The 21,864-nt window shown below is 39.8% G+C and overlaps 1 long non-coding RNA gene and 1 pseudogene across 3 annotated transcripts; one reads left to right on the top strand and one right to left on the bottom strand.

The window, feature by feature from the left end:
• Positions 1–201: 201 nt before the first annotated feature.
• LOC113063229 (eukaryotic translation initiation factor 5-like) lies at positions 202–6,038 on the bottom strand (annotated as a pseudogene).
• On the top strand, positions 3,083–13,445 carry LOC113063231 (uncharacterized). 3 transcript variants are annotated; one of them, XR_003278649.1, is made up of 4 exons: positions 8,473–8,681; positions 12,627–12,705; positions 12,937–13,070; positions 13,146–13,445. It is a non-coding gene; the product is annotated as an uncharacterized LOC113063231 (long non-coding RNA). The 3 variants fall into 3 exon arrangements; XR_003278648.1 differs by lacking the exon at positions 8,473–8,681 and adding an exon at positions 3,083–3,510 and having other exon boundaries at positions 12,937–13,445; XR_003278647.1 differs by having other exon boundaries at positions 12,937–13,445.
• Positions 13,446–21,864: the final 8,419 nt, after the last annotated feature.

Consider the following 21,864-nt stretch of genomic DNA (forward strand, 5'->3'; position numbering starts at 1 on the left):
AGTGTAATTCTTATTAGTGGCAACAACCCATTTCTCTTTATTCTTGTGATGCAAAGCTGAATTTTCAGCATCATTACTTCAGTGTCATGATCTTTCAGAAATCATAAGATGCTGACTTGTACTATTATAGACGTTTAGACTCAAACTTTTGAACACCCTTTATAATATTAACAGTGTCAAAATCAACAATACAGACAAACGTTGGAATTCACAGGCAAATCTTTATTAGTTGCAAAAATACAAGGGGAACTTGTGTAAATTTATGCTCTATAATCTAAGAAACTCATGCATACAAACAACAGCAACAATTCATCAATAGACCTGGTGAGGAAAAGACTAAAATAAGAAGCTTTGAGCAGAGCGCTAACCCAGGCCTAGAGCTGAAGAAAAGGCCAAAGGAGGTGAAAGGCATGCGTCTGACAAAAAGAAGCTGAGCAGTATGTGAAGAGGCAACTGAAGATTTTTGGTTTCATCTTTAAATGGCATCAATATCAATGTCCTCCTCCTCGTGGTCTGGCTTCACGGGTTTTGTGGTCTCCATTTTCAACTCCCGGGCAGATGAGGAATACACCACCTAGAGAAAAACAAGATAAAAGTAAATTCTGTGCGGTCTTACAACGCTTATCAAGTATCTAACAACTACTTTATTATGTTTCATAACCAGGATTTATCGTAAGATCAAAGTAAATAATGTAATGCAGCTTTTTACCTCAACATTGTCATCCTCATCTTCCTCTTCCTCGCTGCCCTCACTCTCCTCCTCTGCCTCCTTGAGCCATTTAACAAAGGGCTCTGCCTTGGCATGAATCTCTTTAGCCAACTCTTTGGAGACATACTTCTTAGAAACCTATGACAGAAACATCACAAGCCTAAACTCGAGAATACGACACTATTCAAGTATGCTTGCTGCCATCTGACCCTGGGCTCTCCAGCCGCATACAGGTCACAGACGTTACTATATTACAACCCCATCAGACACTCAGGCTAAAATAACAAGGGTTGTCTAGCAACAGGTAACTGACCACATCATCCTTCCACCTATGTTTTTTCAGAGACCTGCCAGAGATCAGAATTGGATTCATGCATCTAAACTACTTAAATCATAAGATTTTTTTTGGCTTTGACCTACATAGTTTCATCTGAGATTCTAGAAGGTTAAGTCTAGAGGCGGTGTGTTGGCAGGTTACCTTTTCAGCCCATGCAAGTATGACATCTTCCTCCAGCATATCTGCATCGTACAGGTCTTTGAGTATGATGGGGACTCTGGGTAAGAGCTGAGTCTGATGCAGCTTCACCAGGCACTCAAAGCCACCCAGAAGATATTTCTGGGCTTTCTTATTGTTGTGGCAGAACTGTGGGCAGACAATGTAAACTTCTTACACTTAATATAGTGCATAAACAAGCCAGTATGAAAGTGTTATTTGTAAAAGCACCATTAGTGCAGTTTAACTAAAGGAATAAGGTTTGTACACACAGGAAGACTAAAAGGGTTCAAATCCTACTACTATAATATTAAAATCATAGCATGAATTTGTTAAATAACTGAAATATTAACAAAATCTCGGGGTACTTCAAGTAAATATTTTAAGTCCAAGAGGTTTGATGAACCAAGGAAAAAAAATATATAATAAAAAAAACAACAAAAAAAAAAAAACAGAAGAATTCAAGCTGTCAGAGTTACAGTTTCAAGTCACACTCTAAATCAAGGGGCCTCCAATTAAAATAAGCAACTAAGCACTGATATAGGCTTAAAAAAAGAAAAAAAAGATATATAAATAAAAATAAGTGGATACATTTCAATTCACATCCTCAGCAAACCAGAAAATACCGGTTTATCTTGGGAAACATGGATGTATGATATAGCCTAATTTTAGGAGTATGATTTCCATTTCTGGAAACAACATTTATAATGAATACAAATTTTTCTAGTATGACACGGGTCAAATTTTTTTTTTTTTTTTTTTATTTTAAAATACATTAAATTGTAAGTTCCAAATGACTGAAAAAAAGGAATGTGAGCTCGTTGGACAAACAGAGTGGGAACCATGAAAATACATTCAGCCGTTAAAACTTTGATTCAAATATTGTTGTCCTACTGAAACAGTATTCAATCAAAAAGGTTGAGAACCACTGTTTTAAATGATGAGGCTATGAACTATGAGGACATACCCTGAGGAAGTGACGCTTGTACTTCTTGATCTGTTCACGGATGTTCTCATCAAAGAGCAGCTCGCTCAGGATCAGAGGACCCATGGCCTTCACATCCAGCCTTTCAGCCTCCGCCAAGATCTCTTTATCTGCAGAGTCAATCGTGCCACTGTCCTTCTTTTCCTGAAGAGCAGAAACACAGAACAGTGCTGGATAAGAACGGTCTAGAGCAATTATTCCCAAATTTTCAGTATAATATTAGGATAAACACCTTCACAAAGTTGTAAAATATGTTGACCCTCTCCTCCAGTGATTTTTCCAAGTCCTCAGTGAGCGTGAGACCCTTGGCATGCTCGCTGATCTCCTCCATCCTGCGACGCTGGGCCTCCTCTGTGGTCTCCTCAGCCCAGTCTCCATCATCATCATCCTCCTATCATTAGATCACATCAACACCAGTATTTCTCATCCCTTACGCGGTCTAGTCTGAAAGTGTTTTTTCAGGAGATTACGTAAAAGCAGCACTCACCACAACATCAGGGGCATCGATGTCATCGTGGTTTCCAGCCTCTCCACCACTTGAGCCATTCTCTTTGTCCTTCTTTCGGTTCTTCTTTTCCTTTTCTTTTTTCACAGATCCACTGTCAGTCTCTACCCCAACAGGACAGGAGAGTTCATGAACATCAAATCAACATGACACGGGTCAGAAAATCTGAGTTTTTAACCACCGTTACAATCACATACTAAGCCTAAAATAGATTGTGGTAACAAATTACCCAGGCCATCCTTTAGTTTTAAAGCCAAAGTAATGAAATTACCTGGTGGGTTTTTTGAGAATGAAGGTGCAGAGTTTGTGTCTGGTGTCCAACATGCCTCGGTAACCACAAGCCTTGCAGGAGTTTCCAATGGTCTGCTTCTTGGGATTAATGTGCTACAGTGAGGAGAACATTTGAAGTCAGTGTTTTAAACTATAAACAGGTGGTGCAACAAATTCAGCTGCAAATCTGTGAAGCTTTGTGTACATGACACCTGCAGAAATCATTTTGTTGCTGGAAAAATGTATCCTTTGCCCTGTATACAGGTGCAGGCCTGTGTGTTACAGTATGTCCTATGACCCTACAGAGAGGATATAAGGCTGACTGCAGCATGAAACAGAAACCAGGCCAGCTGAGACCATGCAAAAATCTCAGGAAGTCCTCAGTACTGCATTGCAGAGGAAAATCAGCAGGGGTAAAAGACCAAGGCTTTTCATCTCTCGAAACAAGACACTTTTAATGAAACTTCTGTCCTTCCACTGAAAGTCCATGCTTAACCATACTTGTGTGACGCAAGAACAAACCTCATTGGTTCTCGTGGATAAATCAGGTATGTTTGAGCGTCTGTTTATCATAAGTGATCCATATATGATGTTCTTTAAATAGGCCTGGGAGGTATATTGACTTTATAAGGCATTTTTGTATTTTCAAAAATTATTTAGGATAAGTAAATACAGTTTGTCAACAGTAGTTTGAAGTTGTAAGTGCAAATTGAAAAACAACAAGGACACAGAGTGAGCGGTCTTTGCATGAGACATGATATATATTAAGCACTTCCATCAAACTCATAAGCATAGTTTGATCCAGCTTGCGGTCAGGTGATCTGACAGATACACGCATGTGCTATTTGAACGAATGTCTTGTGGGTTTGGAATGACGTGAGTAAATGACAGAACTTTAATTTTTGGGTTAACAATGCCATTATGATAAGACCCTCCTTATCTTGAGTTTGGAAACTGAAAACGAGACTGAATGTAACAATGAAAAACTGAAGGTGGCTTGTATACGGCTATTGACACAGCTTATTTCCTCTGTACACCTGCAAAACAATCTTAACACATAGAAGCTACATGCATGACCCCATAGAGACCTGAATACTCGGCAACATGCATTCAAATATAAAGGGCACCCAGTTCAACATGCACTGGTTCATCAGTAGTCTCACTTCAACAAAGACCTTTCTATGCAAGTGTATATGGCAAAATGGAAATGGAGGATGCATTTACCAAATCAGTTTCAGGATTGTCACACTCAGGACACAGCACAAACTTGCGAATGAATCCATCTAGCATGTCTTGCAGTTTGTTTGCCTCATGAGATCCATTGACAATGTAGCGGTCATTCTTGGCATCAAACTGGGTTTGGGCACCCAACTCACAACCAAAGAATTTGGTGGGATCTAAACAGAAGTTACAACATGTCAAATGGGAAAAATCAATATTTAAGAAAATTGAAGCGACTTAGCTTTAAAAAGCACTACTCACATGTCGGAGGCCTATTAAGAGCCTTGGCAACATCAACCATGTTGACTATTACGGTCTTTATTCCATTCCCCTTGCCTTCCACCTGTGAAAAACAAACATGGTTTAGGTTGCATCTAATTTTTTTTCTTTTACATATATAGGTGGTTAATGGTAAATATTCATACATTTACATATATACCACCCCCTTATATATATATATATATTTTTTTTCTATATTAACATTAACAAGAATTAAATATTAACCCCCAGCCATAGAGGTTAAACACCCACCTTAGCAATGATTCGGGGCATTTTATAGCGGTAGAACTGGTCTAACACGCTGCGATTGACATTGACAGACATTTTGGCTTCCCGTATGGTTTATCAGCAAGACGAGAAGATTTTGAATTGGTAATTATTAGTATCTTCTGTTTGAAGAGGAGGGGATGACATAAACGACTGCAAAAGTACTTTGTCTCTGACATGAAAAGGGCACAGCCAGTGAGGCTCCAGGCTTCGGGCTCGTTGACTAAGTTCCCCCCAAACAGGTTCCGGCAACTGCACTATAGCACTGCAAAAAGGACATGAGGAATGAGGATTAAGAGCAGAACACAGAGAGTATGGCATCATTTCCAGCCTAGTATCAACCATAGCAGACATATAAATCGAGGTGTGGTGCACCCATTCTCAATAAGCCTGGCTAGTTATCTACTAGGACCACCTGTCATTGTGATATTGGGGTCTGCACGTCAATGTGCTGTTTGCACACAACTCAACTTGCTATTAATTATAGAAAACAATGGCATAGTCAGACCCAGGCATTCGGGAGCAGCATTTACTTGCATGCTGATGGGATGAAACCCCAAACAGAGCTCTGTTGAGCAAGCCCATGCTGCAGAGTGCGTCACAACATGAGAGGACGCCATTTTATTCGGTGCAGCATGCAACACATAAGACTGACGCGAACTCGTACATCCGATTAACCGAGCCAACTATCGCGAGAGTATGTGAGCAGACACACGAGACACAAAAATACAGTAGAAATCACAGAGATCAACGTACCTTTCCCATCCGTAGCTCCTGTCGTCCAGGTACTCACCGTTTTCGCAAAACAAAGACATAAACACACCGCTGGTCGCCCTGGGAAGAAGTGAACTACTGGTTTCAGTGGTCGGTTTAGTTCGAAACGCAGGTTAGGGGTCGGACTGGGTTACACCTTGCGGAGCAGAGTGATTAACCCTGGACAGAAAGCTCACGATGCCCTCAGGGGACCTGAAATAAAACAGCATTCCTGAGCAAAACTATACAACGAAGCATAATAATGCCGTTGTGAACTAACAGGACTGACGTATAAAAGCTAGTCAGCTAAGTTAGCTAACATATAGAAACATTACCAGAAACCTAACACGCAGTGTCTCCTCAAGCCTCAGTTCGAATTTATTTATCAAATGTGACTTTAAAAAAAATATTATTCAGAAGAACTCCCTGATGGATAGGCCAGTATGTTTTCGCGAAGTTCTACTCACCTCTCGCACGCTTCTGCTCGTATGCTAAACCACAATGAGCACATAAGACCTCGTGACTTCCAATCTTAACTCAGCTACAAACTAGCCCCGCCCCCTGTCCTAAATGGATGTTTTGATTGGCCCCTTCGCCTCACTGGATTCTATTTCATTTGTCAAATTTTGCTATCAATCATATTGAACAGTTGGCATCACACTTTACTTGCTGATTAGGAAAGGTATCTTTTTGTTGCCAATAACATTACTTTTTAAATGTTTTATAGGTAATGGCAGATATGCTGATTTGGTCATTACTGTTATGGATGAATATGTCCCCATCATGTTTGTCTTGATATATTGAATAAAATCAAAACTTTATTAGATTATAGGTGATTGCAGTGTTTTGGCTTCAGCCATTTATTTCTTTTATCTAATTAAAACATTTCTTTCCTATAATTTTATTTTTTTATTATAATTTTGATTAAAATGTGCATTGTTTTAGTATTTCAACATATACACAACAGATATAACTATACACAAACATGTCATGAAAATGCCTCTCCTTTTACATATTATTCTTTTGGAAGCATCACAAATTCCACATATAGCCTGGGACAGTGGATGCCACACAGAGTGAATTCTCTGGATGTGTTTACAAACCTCTGGAACAAAAGAACCTGGCTGTGCACATCATGGTGTAGGCCAGTAGAGAGGAATGCATTGGACAGCCAGTGTGGGTTCACTGGATTACCTGTGGCATTTTCAAGGTTCAGAGGGTTTATTGTTGTAAAATACTGTGACTAAATCCTTTACTCTGTCGTGTACAAAAGAAAATATAAAAAAACAAAAACAAGAGAGAGAGAGAGAAAGAAAACATTGCAACTCAGTCCACTTGTTCTGAAATGAAAGAATAAAGAATTTGAAATGCAGGGACTCGTAAAGGGGATAGTTACGCAAAAATTAAAACCCTGTCATCAATTACTCATCCTCTTGTAGAAAGTCAAAACATGTATGACTTTCTTTCTTGTGTAGAAGACAAAACAAAGAAGTTTTGAAGGATTTTGATAACACTTTTGGTACCCATTGACTTACATTGTATTTCGTGTCCATACAAATGTAAAAAGGAAGCGCAAGCCATTTAATTATCAACATTCTTCCAAATGTCTTATTTTGTCTTCCAACGAAGAAAGTCATTTGGAATGACATGAGGGTGAGTAAAGGATGAATTAATTTCATTTATTGGATGGACTATACTTTAATCTCATGACAGTGTCAAAAGTGACACAATTTACCAATTAGGGGCATTAAATATGTTTGGTTATTAAAAAAAATAGTTATATAAGAGTTCTGTAAAAAAAAAAAACACCCCCTTAATTTTAAAAACCAAACAGGTAAACATAAGATGGACTTTATAGGTATCATATACATTTAACTATTAATGTTTGACCACATTGAATTCCTTTCTTTAATAGCATTAAATATTAAAATGTAAGTCTTCTATAAGAGACACTGTTTCTTTACTTGGTTCTGTTTGTGATTTACTTGCACATTCTCCAGGGAATTTTTGCTCTACCTCTGCCAAAACAGGTTGAGAACATCTGTGGGAATTCTTCAGGTCTTATTACAGATTTCCCGATTGGATTGAAGTCAGTGCTCTGGCAGAGGTGTTCCAGAATAACAACCATTTTCTTGCTATTCATAGTTTTTCCCTTGTGTGCTTATCCCTGCTGATGAAATGAACGTTGCCCCGATTACAGATCTCTGGCTGGCTGAAATATAGGAGATTTGCATTCATCGCTGTTGTGTTGCTCTTCTGCTAAAAAGCAACTGCTTCTCCATGCATCACTCAGAGTTATGTTTTTACATGGAGTTTTTCCATATTTTGCTCACATTGCCATTACAAAAGTCTACCCATTTGGATCCCAGACTATTGCTTTTGGTAGTGGCAGTGGAGAGCAGAACCTATGGGATCTTTGAAAGAAAACAAAAAAAACTTGATAACTGATAAACGTCTTTAAAATTTCAGTTTTACATACATTCTAAACCATAAACATCTTAAAGACATAACTTATATTTGACATCTGATAGGAAATGTCCTATAGACGTATTGCAAATGAACCAACACTGTAGGTGTAAATGCAGACGTTAAATAGACGTCTCCGTAGTGCTGTCAGGTAAGCATTAATGAGCATTAATGGTATTTATTGATTTTGCTGATTTTATTGAAAACGTTTCACTGTTGTATCGTGTTGCTGTACACTACTTCGACCAGCAGGTGTCACCAGTGTGGTGTTTAAAACGCTTCGAAACAGTAAATCATAGTCGAGGTCAAGGTGCATTCAGTATTTTGGTGTTAATTTAATTTAACATTTACACATCATGTTTTTGTAAAAAGACTTAATGATGTCCACCCACATCAGAAGAAAAATGTCTATATTTGTATTTAAATATAATTATTTCTCCATGTTGAAAGACGTGACCCGCGGTGCTTACGTCAGAGAGGGTCCTCGGTTGCCGCCTTTTTGGTGAATCTGTTGCGATGGATGAGATGTTAAAAAACCAAGCAAAATAATTGTAGTTTGTTTATAAGAAGAGAGTCAGTAGCTACATGTACGGTCGAATAACCATAAGTAGGTAGGAACCTAGACAGAAAGATCTACAAAGACAAAAAAAAAGTGTTAACTGTTACGGCAAACACAAAGCGGAAAGTGACGACTAAGTTGCTCTTTTTTTCTTCTTTTTTTTTTGTCAAACAGGTAAGGAAATTAATCACCGTGTAGACCGCTCTCTGAAACTCACTGTAGTTTCGGTGATATTTACATAAATCAGTCATGCTGGATCCACTAATGCTAATCTGGAAATTAGCAGCTCATCAGATCTACTGCAGATGGCAGTGTAACAAATGCTAAATTGTAACGATCTGACTAAAACAGTCAGTGAACTCTTTACCCCATCCCTCACTGTGAAAGTCTCTCCCCCGAAAGTCCGAAGAAAAGTACAGTGCCTACTCTGAATGAAGGATGTTTTATATTCAGATGGCATCGGAAAAAATTTAACATTTAAACTGACATTTAAACTGAGTTTCCCCTTTTGTGTTTCCACCTGCTTTTCTAGGGAATCATTAATATGCAGATCAGTAAAACACCACAGACACTAAGTTTATTAATTCTCTCCAAAACACAAAAAGGACAAACAGGCATTTCCATGAAGCATATCAGCTGGATTAGTGGACATATTTTACAATGTTTTATAAACATAGCTTTAACGTATTATTTATTTCTTGTATAAATATAAAAGTCTGGACGAAGTTTCTAATGATCTTAAAAACAAACATCTTTAAACGAGCTGTATAGACAAATGTATATTGTGAGTTTCTTCACAAAGCTAATTTAAATTATTTCTTAATGAGTAAATCAAACATGAAGGAAACACATCAAACAAGAGCTCAGCATCAGAAATCCTTCAATACTATATAAAGGCAGCCACTTTAAATATGATCAAATATAAGTTTCATATACAAAAAAACATAATATTGGGTATTAATAGCTTAAAATAGTTTTAACAATATACAATTAGTTTTTAGTTTTCCCATTGGCAATTGCATTGCATTTCCCATACTTCCAGTTGTCTTATTTCAATATTTAAAGCCAGTCCACATCACGTACTCAAAGCTCACACTTCCCATTTATAATTAAACAAAGATTCCCTTCAGTGATACAGTCAGTGTTGAGTGAGGCTGTGTTGAGTCACAGTAAACAGGCTAGACAATGTTTAGAACAACTGAAATGGAAGATTGTGATAAAGGCTGATGACGCTGGTAATTAAGGGCTGATGGGGACAGGAAAGAAGAGACAACACTGACTCAGAACTTATTGAGCACACCCACCAAGATGATGTATTGACATAATACATGTCACAATCAGAGAAATGAGGTTTTGTTTAGGTGTTTTTATTTAGATATATTTTTAAAATACAATAGCTCTCTGTCGGAGACCCTGCTATTTGTATGAAAGAGTCATTATTAGCTTCACATTATGTATGTATAAGTATATGCATTAATTTCCTTTAGCCCGGAGATAACCAAGAAAAAAAGATTCGGCTTCAATTACACAGTGAAATGAGGAGCTTGAGCACAATTCTAGGCGAAAAAAGAAGTTTTGGATTCGTAGGATTTGTAAAATGTTTATGAAAAAATTCTCGTACACATTTCTTTGCTCAATAAAACTTTAGAAATAGTAATACTGTGTCATATAATTTAAAATCATTGTTTTCTTTCAAATGTAATTTATGATATAATCACGCAATTCTGATATCAAAGATAATTATGAAAGCTGTTTGTGTAGCTTGTCAGTGAACTACGGTTCTTTTTAGTAAATGCTGTTCCATCTAAAAGCATGTAAAAATACCTCATTTAATAACATGTTTTTACTCCACACTACACAACTGTAAATGCATGTTCCCTGTTTTGTTATGTACATGAAGCCATAAAAAAAAAAAAAAAAAACTGTAAATGCATGTCACATGAACATTCATGTAGGTACTACGATGAGCACGATGCTATTGTTTACACGGTCATCAAGATTATGCAGAGGGAAGGTTTGGCAGCTTTTGTTTTCAAAAGTCTCAGTTCTGGTCAATTTACACTGAAACACAACCCCAGAGTTTTCTGACTAAAATTGGGTCTGTGGAATTTTTAGAAGTCTCTGTTTGGGTTGAAAATGCTAACAGCTTTTTCAAAGGGTTATGCCTGTAAACAACAGATATAACCATAGCAAAAGTTGTGCATTTTAAAAGAAAAACACTAAACGTAGCCTAAGTCTAATATATATGAAAATCATACAAAATTACCACTCTGGTCAGTCATGTCAAAGAGTGAAATATCATGGTTTTGGTTGTGGCCTAGTGTCTGGCTCTTAGCTTAAACCACTGCATCTTGCCAGCTTATATCTAACAAGCTCAACTAATGTTATGACAGTTTCTTACCATGTTGCAAACTCCCAGAATGCTGCAGTTTCAGAATCTCTGAAAATTTGGGCAGTATTTGACAGAGCCATTCTTCTCTGGATCCATAGAGATAAGAGAATGGTGCCTGATTTAGACATCTCAATTTTTTATTCTCTAAAGATTTTGATCTGTACATTTGCAGTGCTTCTTCCCAGCTCTTACATTCTGCATTCCCAAAATTCATTATGCTATTACAAAGACAATACTGTAAAGATAAAAGATTGATTAGGTCTATACTTTGTCTTGGACTCAATATCATATTGTGTCTAAAACAATAGTACCAGACTACTGTATGTTATTGGCAGCATGTCAAGCACATAAATGTTTTACATTTTCCAAACCATTTTAGCCAATAAACCTTAAAACAAGCATATAAAATGACCTTTAATTGTAATTTTAATTAAGCAGACTTAATGTGGAGGTTTGGGAACTGTAATTAAAGGGTTAGTTCATCGAAAAATTGAAATTATGTCATTAATAACTCATGTCGTTCCAAACCCGTGAGACCTCATTTTATCTTCGGAACACTCGAGAATGAGTCAGTCTTTTGTTCATTATCTGGCTCGGCTCGGTGTTCATCTTCAGTTCTCTCTTCACAGCAGTTCAGTCAGTGTACTGTTTGAGTAAATTAATTACTCCAGGATATTGGTTTATTTTAACATGGAGGGAGTGTCAGCCACATTAAAAAAGTTAACAGCTTAAGTAATTTGTGGATTAATGCATATTGGAGACGCGAACCGTTTAAAACAATTCAGTTTGATTTGATGATCTGGTTCAAAAAGATCATTACATTGAATGATTAGTTCGCGAACCGGATATCACAAACTGCTTTGTTTTGAACTCTCTCACAACAGACACGAAAGAGAAGACAATGCTGAATAAAGTCGTAGTTTTTTTTGCTATTTTTGGACCAAAATGTATTTTCGATACTTCAATTTTTTTTTACTGACCCTCTGATGTCACATGGGCTACTTTGATGATGTTTTTCTTACCTTTCTGGACATGGACAGTAGACCGTACACACAGTTTCAATGGAGGGACTGAGAGCTCTCGGACTAAATCTAAAATATCTTAAACTCTATTCCAAAGATAAAATGAGGTCTCACAGGTTTGGAACGACATGAGGGTGAGTTATTAATGACAAAATTTTGATTTTTCGATGAACTAACCCTTTAAAACACAAACTCTCACACACAAACATATTTCCTTTTCTTTTTGGTTTTCTATATTACATCGAAAATATGATTTAGAGAAACAGAAATGTAAAGGAGACAAACAAAAGGAGGTTTCAAAACATAATGACAACCATATGTTACTGCAACATGAGTCAAGAATTCCTGTGGTTTCCCTGAATGTTCCAGGGAGAAAGCTATGAAGGTATATTTGGTGAATTTAGTTGGAGTTGTGGAGAATAGCCACACATGTGTACAAGTAAATTTGAAGTCACAGAAAAAAAGTTGCAAATTTTTTTTTTCCTCTCCCACAATCACAACACCAATAGTTACACCTTCTTGAATCCTCCACTGCAGGTGCACAAATCCTATTCTACGAGTCTCAAATCAAATCAAGAAACTTGTACGCTGACATGTTTTGCTATATTGCTGCAGTGAATATGGTGCAAAACACATTCACACACCTGCATAAAAAATGTGAAGTCACGGACAAATTCTTAATGAGATTTTAATTTTTTTTTTCAGGTTGTGGTCATCTATCATGTCATCTGCAACGGAGGTGTAATTTTTCTTGTGATTGTCATCGTAGCGGTGCTAACAACAGGTGAAGCTGCCATCAACTACTATATTAGTCGAGATATAAACAACTATATTAGCCGAGTTAGCCACAAACTGCTGCTCTTCACTAACCCACAGAACGGGACGAGCAATATATTAATGTAGCGGGATTGGTTATCAAATATTATTATTATTATTATTTTTTATGATCTGTTGTATGGTATTTTTTTTTTTCTGACCATAAACCATAAAAGCCTGTCATGACTGTCTGTTACAGGATATTTCTCCAAGTAAAAACAGATTTGCTGATTATGAGGGCTCACCCATATTTTGGGTTACCTAATTCTGCATTACATTTAAATTCATGCATTTGCCAGATGGTTTAATCCAAAGCAGCTTGTGCAGAATAAGGTACACATTTTATTGAGTTAAGTTATCCAAACAGTAGACTACTTTTCAAGTACTTCTTTTGTTTTTTATTTCTAGTTTGATGTCTGGATTATGTCATCTGCAGTACATTCCAGTCTGAGCCTTTACTTGTGATTGCCATCATAACGGCGATAACATCAACTGGTAAATTAGACAATGTAAACTAGTTAAAAGAGATATGCATTTTTTATCTTAATCCATTCCCTGGGAATCAACTCCATTATTTCATCAATGTAACACTTTGCTCTACTGTTTGATCTATGAATGCATTGTAAGGAATGGAGCTTTAATTATCTGTGATGGATTAAAAAACTAATTGCACTTTCCTTGTAGGAGGTGCATTCAGATTACATTATAAAGTGTATTTAATAATCTACAAAGACAGTTGGGACAAATTCTTTAATCTGGGTTGAATGTTTGGTAACACTTTCTATAAAGACCATATTTATAATACATTATAAGGGTATTCTTAAGCAATTATAATGAATGTACAATGCATTATACAAAATTATAATATTCCCATCGTTGCCTTTACAGATGCACAAATCACTTTTGCACCATTTGTCATACAGGAGAAAAAAAAAATCATTATGACAAGAGTTCATAACCTGTGCGCACACATTCGCAATCAGTTCCCTCAGATTTGTATCGAATTTCAATCCCTGTAGATATAGGTAAGGCAGGGCAAGTTTATTTATATAACACATTTTGTACACAATGGTAATTTAAAGTGCTTTACATAAAATAAAATAAAATAATCATCAAAATAATCCCAAATATAATACAAGGAATTTAAAAACTTGAATGAATTTAAGACAATTAAAAATAGAAAATGTTGCATAAAATACAGTGCAATCAGTTCGGCCATTGCATAGTGCTCATTCAATAAATGCACTGCTAAACAGATGCGTTTTGAGTCCAGATTTAAAAGGGCTAATGTTATATCACATCTAATTTCTTCTGGAAGCTGATTCCAACTGCGGGCAGCATAATAACTAAAACCAGATTCAGAACCAGCTGAAGGTCTGTCTCCAGAATCACACCAAGATTCCTGAGTTGATTTTTAGTTGTTAGACCTCTAAAGTCATTTCATGCATTCACCTTAAAAACTTCATCTTTGTTTCCAAATGCAATGACTTCAGTTTTTCTTTGTTTAACTGAAGAAAGTTCTGGAACATTTAAAGAAAGTTCTGGCACATTCAACTGTTATTTTAAAGGGGGGGGGGTGAAATGCTATTTCATGCATACTGAGTTTTTTACACTGTTAAAGAGTTGGACTCCCATGCTAAACATGGACAAAGTTTCAAAAATTAATTTGTACGTTTGAAGGAGTATTTTTGTTCCAAAAATACTCCTTCCGGTTTGTCACAAGTTTCGGAAAGTTTTTTTTTCGAGTTTGGCTCTGTGTGACGTTAGATGGAGCGGAATTTCCTTATATGGGTCCTAAGGACACTTCTGCCGGAAGAGCGCGCGCTCCCGTATAGCAGAGCACTGAGAGTATTCACTGATCAGAGCGAGAGCGTCGCGAAATGTCACAGAAGTGTGTTTTTGGTTGCCAGGGCAAGACAACCCTGCACAGATTACCAAAAAAAAAACAGCATTAATCAGAATCAGAATCAGAATCAGAATGAGCTTTATTGCCAGGTATGTTTACACATACGAGGAATTTGTTTTCGTGACAGAAGCTCCGCAGTACAACAGAATGACAGCGACAGAACATAAAACACATAATAAAAGAATAAAAATACAAATATGTAGACAGTGAATGACAATATACAAATGACAATTGTAGGCAGGTATATTACAAAGTGAAGTTATGTATGTACATATATATTGTGTGCAATTTTAAGTGTATACTAAGTATGTGTGTTAGATGAATAAAGTGTGTGTGTATATAAATATAAAGTGTAGTGTGTTCGCCATTATTGTCAGCTGTTCATAAGATGGATTGCCTGAGGGAAGAAACTGGTCCTGTGTCTGGTCGTTCTAGTGCTCAGTGCTCTGTAGCGTCGCCCAGATGGCAACAGTTCAAAGAGGGAGTGTGCTGGATGTGAGGGGTCCAGAGTGATTTTGACAGCCCTTTTTCTCACTCTGGATAAGTACAGTTCTTGAATAGAAGGGAGAGTTGAACCGATGATTCGCTCAGCAGTCCGGACTACTCTCTGTAGTCTTCTGAGGTCAGATTTAGAAGCTGAGCTGAACCAGACAGTTACTGAAGTGCAGAGGATTTATTCAATGATGGTGGAGTAGAACTGTTTCAGCAGCTCCTGTGGCAGGTTAAACTTCCTCAGCTGGCGGAGAAAGTACAACCTCTGCTGGGCCTTTTTTACGATGGAGTCAATGTGAATGTCCCACTTCAGGTCCTGAGAGATGGTGGTTCCCAGGAACCTGAATGACTCCACTGCAGTCACAGTGCTGTTCATGATGGTGAGTGGGGGGAGTGCAGGGGGGTTTCTCCTGAAGTCCTCGATCATCTCCACTGTTTTGAGGGTGTTAAGCTCCAGGTTGTTGAGACTGCACCAGACAGCCAGCTCTTTTACCTCCTGTCTGTAAGCAGACTCGTCACCGTCCTGAATGAGGCCGATGAGTGTGGTGTCATCTGCAAACTTCAGGAGCTTGACAGAGGGGTCCTTAGATGTGCACCAGTGGATGGAGTTTATTTTTACAGAGCATCAACGGAGTTGTGCAAGTGTTTGTGTTTGTTCCCCTGCATTTCGAAGATGCTTGTTTTACAAACAAGACCCAGTTTGACGCTTGATTTGCACATCGTTTATTTCTTAAGGATCATGCAGTCCCAACGAAAAAGGGTCACGATCGTGTGTTGGAACCGCAGGCAGTGAGTAAAACTGCTTCAAATATCTCTGTGTTGTTAACTTAGCTTTCCGCGTGTAAGCACATCAAGTAAACAACATGCGATGTTGTCATCACACTGCACTTTCCACATGTACAGCTTAAAAAAAAAAAAAGACGACATAAAGTGGAACTTAGTCATTTTCCAAAACCGCTAAGCAAATATATACAGTTTTTGTACATACCACAAAGAGACGTCGTTGCTGATGCTGCTCTTGTTAAATTTCAGCCTCTGGATCTGTGTCACAGCTTCCAGACGCTCTCAACGCAAAAGCCTACTCGCGCTCGTGATTCTTTAGCTCCGCCCACATGTCACGCCTCCAGCCGGTCGTGTTTTTCCGGGAAAAGTCGGTACAGACTATCTTTCTCTTATGAATATAATAAAACTAAAGACTTTTTGAAATTTATGAAGGATGCAGTACTACTCTATAAGTACTCAAGATTAACAGGATATTGAGTGAAAACGAGCATTTCACCCCCCCCCCCCCCCCTTTAATCAATGCACTGGCATTATTTGACTTAGTGGGAGCATACAAAGGCTAAACAAGAGCGGTGCAAGAATTGAGCCTTGTGGGAATCTGCATGTCATGGACTTATGCTTTCCTTTACTCACATAACATAATAATAACATCTCCCTTCTAAGTATGATCTGAACCATATGAGTACCATCCCAGAAAGCCTGACCCAGTTTTCCAGTCTCTGTAGAAATATGTTTTTATCAACTGATCAAGCGCAGCACTGAGATCTAGTAATACCAGCACTGATATTGTCACGATCATCAGCTGGAGTGCCCATGAACTCCAGTAGAGGGCACTCCACTCTGGAATCTGGCATCTTGTATTTCCATTCCCAACTCCATTTCCCATAATCCCGTGCTTAGGGCTAATCACCACCAGGTGTTCCTCATTACCACTCTCCTATATATACTGTGTTTAGACTCTCAATGAATGCGAAGTCTTGTTTAGTTCTGCCTGGCATTTCCGAACGATATCCTAGTGTTCCTTCTGTGTTTGACTTTGGATTGTGTATACCGCCTTTGATTCTCTGCCTCCTGCCCCGACCTCTGCCTGGTACTTTTTACAGATTTTTGGATATCCCTTTACACACTCAACACTGTTGTTGGATTACTGCCTGTTTGACCACTCTATAATTAACTACTGCATATGGATCCGACCATCTCTGACTCCACGTTACAGAAGACTTCGCCAAACCAGGATCCAGCAGCCTGGTATCCTCTTGTTAACCAAGATGTCTGTTCCCACTTCTAGGTCAGTGTGTAAACTATCCAGCTTTATCATTGAACCAGTGGATTAGCTATTACACCTTCGCCAAGGAGGCCTGTCTACTCAGGAGTACAGTATGTTCAACAGTTCTGTGAGATATCATTTCAAGTACCGTACTATGATAAAGTTTAGTTTAAGGACTTGTTCCGTTTTGGACTCAATGACCCAATTAAGTCATGGTTACCCAGAGGGGAGTTTAATGGCAGTCTTAGGGACATCATGTACTATGCACTGATGTTATGTGACTCTCTGTTCACTTTGGGAGAGGTAGAGGACAGCATTGAAACCCAAAATAACTTTTTTTGGGGGGGAGGCAACAGTGTCAAGCGGAGCTTGAACCACCAGAGTCTCTGTACAAGATGGCCGCCAGCCCAACGCCACTCCACAAGATGACCGCCAGCACAGCACCACTGCACAAGTTGGGCGCCAGCCCAGCACCACTGCACAAGATGGCAGCCACAGCTGACATTCCAGAGTCAAGACAGGTCCCCGTTGATCCTCCAGAGTCAGGTCAAGTCACCCCTGACCTTTCAGAGTCAGGTCAAGTCCCTGTTGATCTTCACAAATCAAGTCAAGTCACTATTGAACTTCCAGAGCCTCATCACGCCTCAGCTGATCTGGCAGAGCCTCGTCACGTCTCAGCTGATCATCCAGAGCCTCGTCATGTCTCAGCTGAACTTCCAGAGCCTGGTCACGTCTCAGCTGAACTTCCAGAGTCTCATCACGTCTCAGCTGATCATCCAGAGCCTCGTCATGTCTCAGCTGAACTTCCAGAGCCTGGTCACGTCTCAGCTGAACTTCCAGAGTCTCATCACATCTCAGCTGAACTTCCATAGCCTCGTCACGTCTCAGCTGAACTTCCAGAGCCTCGCCACGTCTCAGCTGAATTTCCAGAGCCTTGCCACATCTCAGCTGAATTTCGAGAGTCTCGTCTCATCCTATCTGTTGCACCCAGCAATGTTCTCTCAGCCTGTTGTGTTGCTGTCAAGAAGACTGTTATTGCTGTGGTCCCTTCAGAGGTGGCGGCACCTGCTGCAGAACCTTTGGAGATGTCAGTTGTATCCATCCATGAACTCTCGTCTTGTCTTGTCACAGCTATGGAGGCCATCCACGAACTCACGGTCTATCCTGTCACGGCCACGGAGGCTGTCCCTGAACTCACTGCCTGTCCTGTCAAGGCCATGGAGGCCGTCTATGAACTCATTGCCTGCCCTGTCAGGGCCACTGAGGCCATCCATGAACTCTCAGCCTGCCCTGTCACGGCCATGGGGGCCGTCTATGTCACGGCTCATCCTACCATCTATAAACTCTCGCCTTACCCTGTCACGGGAATTCTCTAATTACCTCATCACGGCCATGGAGGCCACCATTAATCTGTTTATGTTCTCTGTTTCAGTCAGACCTGACCAGACTTGCTCTCCTGTGCCATCGATTCCACTGTGGTGGTCCTCTGCTCTGCCCTGGTGGGCTTCTGTCCCAACTGCTTTGTTGTCAGTCTCTCAACATTAGCAAAAAGAGTGTGAGTGTTGTTTAACATTTACATTTATCTGACGCTTTTATCCAAAGCGACTTACAATTGCTATATATGTCAGAGGTCGCACGCCTCTGGAGCAACTAGGGGTTAAGTGTCTTGCTCAGGGACACATTGGTCCCTCCCTCTCCACAGGGGTCCCGCTGATCGTAAGAGGAGTATAGGGCTGCTGCTGTCTCTTCCTGAAGTCCACAATCAGCTCTTTCACATTCAGGGAGAGACAGTTGTCCTGGCACCATGATGTTCATTTCTCTACCTCATCCAAGTATGCGGTCTCATTATTGAATGAGGCCCAGAACCACAGTATCATCAGCAAATTTGATAATAGATGTGGAGCCGTGCGAAGACACGCAGTCATGTGTGTAGAAAGAGTAGAGCAGGGGACTCAGGACACAGCCCTGCGGGGCTCCTACATTCAGGGTGATGGAGCTGAAGGTGTACTGGCCTAGTTTCACCACTTAAGGTCTGCCGGTGAGGAAATCAAGAATCCAGTTGCAGAGTAAAGAATTCAGGCCGAGGTCTATGAGTTTAGAAGCTAGCTTTAAGGGGACTATAGTATTAAAAGCTGAGCTATAGTCAATAAATAGCAGCCTTACATAGTTCCTGTTATTGCTGTCAATGTGTGTGAGAGAAGAGTGCAGGATGTGAGAAATGGCATCATCTGTGGATCTGTTTGGGCGATAGGCAAACTGAAGAGGGTCCAAAGTGTCTGGTATGGAGGAGCAGATGAAGTTTTTAACCAGCCCCTCAAAGACCTTCATGAGTATTGATGTGAGGGCAACTGGACGATAATCATTCAGACAAGAGGGTTTATTGTACTTAGGCACAGGGATGATGACCGATTTTTTGAATGAGGTGGGAACCACTGATGTAGCAAGAGACTACACTTTCATTAAAAATGGATGTAAACAAACCAGCGAGCTGATCAGTGCAGGACCGCAGAACACGGCCAGAAATGCCATTCACTCGCTTTAGTGCCCTCCGAACCTTGTCCTCCGACACGGTGATCGCATTATAATCGTTGATCTGACTGCTGCTTCCTGACGTGCTAATCGGCAGACTCACACTACTTAGATTGCTTTCAAAGCGGCCGTAGAAAGTGTTTAGCTCGTCAGCCAGCGACAGATCTGCTCTCACCTCTGCAGAGGATTTATGTCCAAAGGCACAGATGGTCCTTAGTCCTTGCCACATGCGTCGGGAGTAATTTAGCTGGAAATGTGACTATTATGCGTTCCCTGTATTTGTGTTTGGCGGCTCTTACTGCGCGCCGGAGAGCATAGCACGATGCTTTGTACTCGCTCATGTTTCCCGACAGAAGACCGGCGTTGTAAGCAGCAGTGCGATTGTTTACTGCTGCACGAATTGATCTGTCCACCAACTGTTTCTGATTTGAGAATGGCCTTATAGTTATTGTATCCGTAGCTTGTTCGGCTAGCGTGTATACAAAGCTTAATGCTACATCCGTGAACTCGCTGACGTCAGATGAACTTGCGCGAAACATGTCCCAGTCTACGTCATCAAGAGCAGCCTGTAACGTTGCTTCTGATTGGGCGGACCATCGCGTCACCACCCTCTGCACCGGGGGATCTTGAACGAGCCGTTGTTTATATTCCGGTGTGAGGAAAATGGCGGCATGGTCCGATTTGCCCGAAAGCCGGTAGTGAGCGAGCTTTGTAGGCATTCTTAAACTGAGTGTAGCAGAGATCCATTGTATTCGGTCCTCTGGTTGGACAGGATACGTGTTGATAAAAATTTGGCATAACTTGCCTGATTTTGGCTTTGTTAAAGTCCCCAGCAATGATAATAGCAGCATCAGAATGTTTGTTGATGTTGCCGCTGAGCGCATTGTGAAGCTCCGACAAAGCCAAGCCGGTGTCTGCTTGTGAAGGGATGTAAACAGCAGTTATGATGATCGATGAAAACTCTCAAGGCAGATAGAATGGGCGGCAAATAATGGATAAATGTTCCAGATGAGGCGAGCAGGAGCACAACAGAGTGGAGATATTCCTGGGGTCACACCATTTCTTGTTAATCATGAAACACACTCCTTTGCCTTTCGATTTGCCGGCCTCGGCTGTCCTGTCCATCTGTAAAATAGAGAAGTTTTCAGACGTAGAAGGAAGAATGGGTAAAGGGATTTAAAATGAAACAAATGGCCAGAAGGGGAGGAGGTCTCCTGCTCCTCCACTCTGTGGGGTGTCTCGAAGATGCCTGTGTATGTTTGTATTTTCTGTTTCTCAGGAGATCAAAGTATCTTAGGTTCTTTCATCCTAACAGTTCCCCTGTTTGACCCCCAATGGGTCACATTCAGATGAATCCAATGGGGCACTGTTAGATGATTGTTTATCTTTGAGAGGTTATCTCAAAATTGTCTTTGTGTTTTGTTAGCAGAAACCTTCTGAGGGCTGTATTCATCTGCAGAACACTCAGTCTCAGCATGTGTGTGTCGCTTGAGTTTGGGAGGTGGATGAATGTCTCCAGGGTTTCTACCTGTGGTTGAGCTCAGCATGTGAGCACAGTTCAGTGGGTCAATCTGAGCCTTTACGACTTGTAAATTTTACTGTCATTCCTTTATCAGCTTAATGTCATCACCCATGGAGTAAGATAGAAAAGTCATAAGTTAACATAAGAACAATAAAACAAAAAAGAAACCTGATGAATTCATGTCAGCCAGTGCAAGTGGTACATCTAGGGTGATCACCTGCTAATAAGCCCAAGGGGGGACAAGGGGTATGTTTCTGAGGGACAATGTGGGACACCTTGCGTGGCGGTGCCCCCACCCCATGGGCAGACTCACTGATAGTGGTTTACCCCTTTCTAGCACATACCACCTTACATGGTATATTAATAATGCCCTATTCCCCTAAACATGTGTAATTGCTGATGTATGCTCATGACAGAATTGACAGATGCACTTCCACTTACGGTTTACTTTAGCTTTTTATTTATTTTTAATTGCAATTTATTCACTTTAAATAAATTATAATATAAAATTATAGGATTAAAATGAATTGTAGTTGCTCAACACCACAGGAACATAAAAAAAAAAGTCTAACATCACAACTCAAGGGAAGGGAATTCACTCATTCACTAATCCCTATATAGTGTATGG

This window comes from Carassius auratus, chromosome 45 (genome assembly GCF_003368295.1).
Source record: "Carassius auratus strain Wakin chromosome 45, ASM336829v1, whole genome shotgun sequence".
NCBI classification, from domain to species: Eukaryota; Metazoa; Chordata; class Actinopteri; order Cypriniformes; family Cyprinidae; genus Carassius; species Carassius auratus.